Consider the following 5,658-nt stretch of genomic DNA (forward strand, 5'->3'; position numbering starts at 1 on the left):
GCAGCGGTGGTGGTGGTGGTGGTGAATGAAAGGGAATGAAGGGGGATTGGAGCAGCAAGCCTGTGCTGGGAGAGGAAGGAGAGAGAAAAAGTAATGTGATGATGATGGTTGAGAGAAGAATAATTTAGAGGTTTTGGTAATTTTTTAGGATTCAGATAATTTTGTCCTATAAAGTCGATCTTTTATGGGTATAAACTTTAATTTTATTGTTTCATAGTCAATTTTGTCAGCATTCAAATCTTTTATGATAAAAAATAACTATTTATTCGAATTTTAAAGTATAATAGTATAATACTCACAATTGATTTTGTTTAGATGGCTCATTTACATTAATATCTCAATAATAATACAATATAGCTTTAATATAAGTTTTTGTCAATAATAATATAACAACATATTAGAGAAAAAGAGCAACATGATAGCAATAAGATATAACTCTACTCTCAATTATACTTTCTTAATAGAGAACTTGGGGTTGGTCGAATTATCAACTTACTCGTCTACCTAAGTAAGTTTTGGATTTGAATTCTACCTATACATGCACCAATCCATTAACGAGCAGGCATACCTTTAAATGGAGTTCAGATCCATGACGGACTATTACACATGATGCCTATTTTATAGATTTAAATATGTTGATTTTCTTAATCACTAAGTCACTAAGTCATTGCTAATCAACTACAATTAATATCTCTACAAAGTTCCTTTTTTTTATTGCAGAATAAAAAAAATAGTCAAACAACACTTACAAATTATACATTAATTCTAAAATCAAGTAAGAAAATAGATAAATTCGATGTTAAACTATGGTCTGAGAGGAGGTATAAAGTTTGATTACAAAGAATTTTATAAGATAAAAAACAGAGATAAATCATGTAAACCCCGCTAAAATCGGAAAATAATTAGTCAATAAATCGAATTTTAAATAAGAAAATTAAAAATACAAAACTAGTATCAAAATAGGATAGAGCTCGTCAAAACGAGAATTTTGATACCAATTTCGAAAATTTGGCCCAAAATCGGACCGGAAGGACCGAATCGGTTGAACCGGGGCACAAACCGAGCCCGTGGGTCCAACCGGACCCATAATATAAAGGAAACAGCAGCCTTCTTCTTCCTCATTAGTTGCTGCAACGCCAAAACAGAATTGGAGGAAAGGGAGAGAAGCTTTCAAACCCTAACCCTTTGATCCACCATAACTCCTCCGTCTGGGCTCCGATCGCCGCACTGTTCGCGGCCACACGCTCAGCGCGTCGAGCTCTACCTTTCTATCCGAACAATTTCACTGGTAAGCCTCCTATTAAGTTCAGAATCCCTATCCCTCTTTCTTTGGTAAACTTGGAAACCTATGGTGAATCTTGTCCAATTTCTATGTTCTAGGTTCAAGTTAGCTTCCGGAACTTGTGGGCTCAAGCTATTGAGCATATGGGTATGATAAGAACACCCTAACCCTAGCTCAATCTTGTTTTTGGTAATAGAAAACTGAATTGGAACATATATATGTGTATTAGGTGTAGTTTAAGAGGGTGTTTATGCATTGGACTTGAATTTGGATTACTTGGAGCTTTGTTGGTGACAAGGCTTACTTTGGGGCTATTTTATTGAGCTTGGAGGGGCTGTGATTTTGAGTTGTGAGACTGCCTTGGGTGAACTAAGTGATCGGCCAAGGTATGGTTCAAGTTTCGCACGTTTAATATTTACGGTGTTGTGAAAACTTAGGTTAGAGGAACCATAGGATAAGTTGAATTGTTTGTTCTATTTAATGATTAGCCTTGTAATGTTGTTGGAATAGATTTGTTGGTGGCTATATATATTGGAATTATGAGGTGTGGAAGTTATTAATGGTGTGCTCTTATATTTATTTATGATGGATTAGGATTGGTGTTTGTTAATAAGGGTGTAGAGTTGTGTTGTGGTGGTATTGCATTTGCTGTAACTAATTATGTAATGATCAGAATTGCATGAGACTAAGTCTGGGATAAACTTGGGAATATAAGGAACTAAACTGGAAAATTTGGGACCTTTTTGTTAAATATACAATTTATGGCAAATTTTTAAAGTTAGGTTGTTAAATCTGTCCTGTAGCAGAAAAGGTTAAACAGAACAGCAACTTGTTTGTCTTGCTGCGACTTCTACGAGTTGAGTTTTGGAGCAAAATTAATTTTGTTATAAAATTTTATTAACTTGCTTCATTTCTCTAAAACTTCAGAATTTTAAGAGTTGAGGATTGGGAGTTGTGAATTTTTTAATATTGGTGGTCAAAACTGAAAAGAAACAGATTTCAGCAAGCTATGCATCAACTTCCAATACTTGTAACTCTTAGAATTGAATAGAAATTGGGTTGCAACCAAGACACAGTTGTTTCTGGATGAGCTAGGAGTTTCCAAATCAAAATTTAGCTTAATTGGAGTTTTGTAATAAAAGTTATTCAAATTGAAAGGTACTAAGCTTGTTGGTTTCAAAAACAGATTTTGACTCATTTTTACTTAACTTCCAGGTAATGTAACTTCTTTATTAAAAATGATATTAACTCAGAACCAATTGAGAAAGAAACCTGGATGAGTGAAGTGAACGGACTGATTATGCCTCTGGGCATACTCTAGGTGTCTATACATGCTATTTAGGGTATCTAACTGATATATGAGGCATGAATGCTCATGAGCATGCATTTGGGACTTTGAAATACTAAACTAGAGATATTGAGACTGATCACCTTGATATCACTTATTTGGTGTGAACAGGAACCAAATGGCATCTCGTGGGCGCGGTCGTGAGCGTAATCGAGGTCAAAGACGGAGGGCTAATGAGGTAACCATACCAATAGATAGTTTGACCGATATCGTGATCGCAATGACGAGTGTTGCTGCTGCCATTGGTACTATTGCTGTCGCGACCATCCGAGTAATGGATGGGGTGCAACCACAAGCTGGAACTGGCAACAATGATGATAATGAATATGAAGGTGGACATAATGCTCCGAATACAAGGGTACCACTGAGTTATCTGGAGCAGGTTAACGTGGGTCAGGCAACGGGAGAAAGCTCAAGGAGGGCTGAGGTAGCAAGAAGTGATCACCGAGAACCCTTCACAAAGAAAAAGGGAAAGATTACACCGAGGAGCCAAACTTTCAAAAAGAATCGCTTTGTCGCTTCACATTCTCAGCGCTGGAGCAATGACCGAAGGAACGATAACCGTCTGGATCCGAATGCTGAAGGGAAAACTAGTACTCAACTGGATAATTTAAGGTGCCCAAGGTGCAAGGAGTACCATCCAAACAGACCGTGCAGGGCCGGATTAGGCGTATGTTACAAGTGCGGGAGACCAGGGCATATGTCTTGGAATTGTCCATACAAAGAAAATCGGGATGCAACTGAATTTAATTCTCATAGCCGAGGTAATTTTAAACCATCAGTTGAATTTCTAATTTCCTTGCATACCGTTAATATGTAATACTCATTCGTGATGTATGACAAGTTTCAGTAATCATGAGGTCCAAGTCGATAATTAGTCAAAAACTATTGGTTATTGAGACGGAGTGACACTTAGCTACCTTAGAGGGGTGGTTAGACTTTTGAAGGTTAAGGATTAAGTAACGTAGTGGAAGCAGGTTGGACCATATCTAAGAAATTAGGAGTGTTGAAGGTTACGCAGAGTTATTGTTTGGAATTTAGTGACGGTGAAACTTTGAGGAAGAGGAGTAGAGCGAACACAGCCTTTAGATGTTAATTGTTAAGAGGTAAGTGGAGATGAAATCAAACCTCTATACGAGAGAGTTTCTAAGACAATTCTTGAAGGTGTGTCAGAACTTCCATTTCAGATAGAAAGACACAAAGCCTATGATTAGTTTAATGCGCTAGAAATACACCGGTTACATAGATACCCGAATATGAAGAGAGCTTTCAAACTCCAAGAGAATGATTAACCCCAAATCCAGTAATTAGAATACCCGAACTTATTTAACAACTCAGAATTAGTGCGATACATTACCAGAGGGGTTTAGGATACGTGTAAATACAACATCGTGAAGTGGTAACGGACGCCCTGAGTAAGAAGTTTTTGGGGAAATGCTTGGATATAAATTTCGGAGAAAGGAAGGCTAGATAAGTTGGAACTTTAAATTGAATATTAAGGATATAGCGTGGCGTGCCAAATAGTTTTTGTCATACCTTTCGAACCTATTCCAACATACTCCGTATGTCGTAACTTCTGAAGCACGCCTTTAAATCAAATTCATGTCTTACAACCTAAGCCAGCTTAAATGAAAGGAGATGGACGTATCGAGTGACGAAGTCGGTTTCAAGAAACTCTGAATATGCCAAAGGACTACCCACACCTCTTTTCAGATAATTGAATATGAATTTTGAGGCCAAAATTCCTAATTTGGTGGGTAGAATGTAAACCCCGCTAAAATCGGAAAATAATGGCATGAGACTAAGTCTGGGATAAACTTGGGAATATAAAGAACTAAACTGGAAAATTTGGGACCTTTTTGTTAAATATACAATTTATGGCAAATTTTTAAAGTTAGGTTGTTAAATCTGTCCTGCAGCAGAAAAGGTTAAACAGGACAGCAACTTGTTTGTCTTGCTGCGACTTCTACGAGTTGAGTTTTGGAGCAAAACTAATTTTGTTATAAAATTTGATTAACTTGCTTCATTGCTCTAAAACTTCAGAATTTTAAGGGTTGAGGATTGGGAGTTGTGAATTTTTTAATATTGGTAGTCAAAACTGAAAAGAAACAGATTTCAGCAAGCTATGCATCAACTTCCAATACTTGTAACTCTTAGAATTGAATAGCAATTGGGTTGCAACCAAGACACAGTTGTTTCTGAATGAGCTAGGAGTTTCCAAATCAAAATTTAGCTTAATTGGAGTTTTGTAATAAAAGTTATTCAAATTGAAAGGTACTAGGCTTGTTGGTTTCAAAAACAGATTTTGACTCATTTTTACTTAACTTCCAGGTAATGTAACTTCTTTATTAAAAATGATATTAACTCAGAACCAATTGAGAAAGAAACCTGGATGAGTGAAGTGTAACTACATTAATTTTTAAAGTCATTGGATTTAACTTGAATTTTATATTGAATTTTGAATATCACATGCTGTTGCTGTTTTTCTGGTTTTATGCACTGCAGAACAGTCACTGTTTTTCCTTTATTCCTAAAGCTAGAAAAATCAGAAAATTATGATCTTTAATTTGTTAGAAATCTTATTTCAAGATGAATGCCTGGACATAAAGTTTGCGCAATTCCGAGTTCATTTGTTATATTAAAAACAGAAAAGGAAATAGAGTGTCGAGGATGTCTTAGTGATAGTCATGGGTTCGAGAAGTTAAAGTTTAACCTTCGTGTGATGTGACTGATTTAATGTTAGAGTTGGGTTGATTTTAAGATTATTCGATAATAAGAAGGTTGAGAAGGGTTTGATAAATAGTTTGGTCAGGATGCAGAAAGGATAATTAAGATGAATTATAAGGGAATGATGATGAAAAATGTGAAAGGGAGGTTGTTTATAAAAGGAGTTAACATGCCATGGCTTTGATGAATGATTAAATAATGATTATGATTATGAAATGGCTTATGAATGATGATATCTGAGATACGAGTTTTCCTGGGTAAAAACCGTGGCTCGCCACCACGTGTTCTAGGTCGATTCTCG

The 5,658-nt window shown here is 36.2% G+C and overlaps 1 long non-coding RNA gene across 1 annotated transcript; it reads left to right on the forward strand.

The window, feature by feature from the left end:
- LOC107644690 lies at positions 1,009-2,024 on the forward strand. Its single transcript, XR_001621376.2, has 3 exons — positions 1,009-1,288; positions 1,381-1,429; positions 1,512-2,024. It is a non-coding gene; the product is annotated as an uncharacterized LOC107644690 (long non-coding RNA).

The sequence above is a fragment of the Arachis ipaensis genome, chromosome B05, assembly GCF_000816755.2.
Source record: "Arachis ipaensis cultivar K30076 chromosome B05, Araip1.1, whole genome shotgun sequence".
NCBI classification, from domain to species: domain Eukaryota; kingdom Viridiplantae; phylum Streptophyta; class Magnoliopsida; order Fabales; family Fabaceae; genus Arachis; species Arachis ipaensis.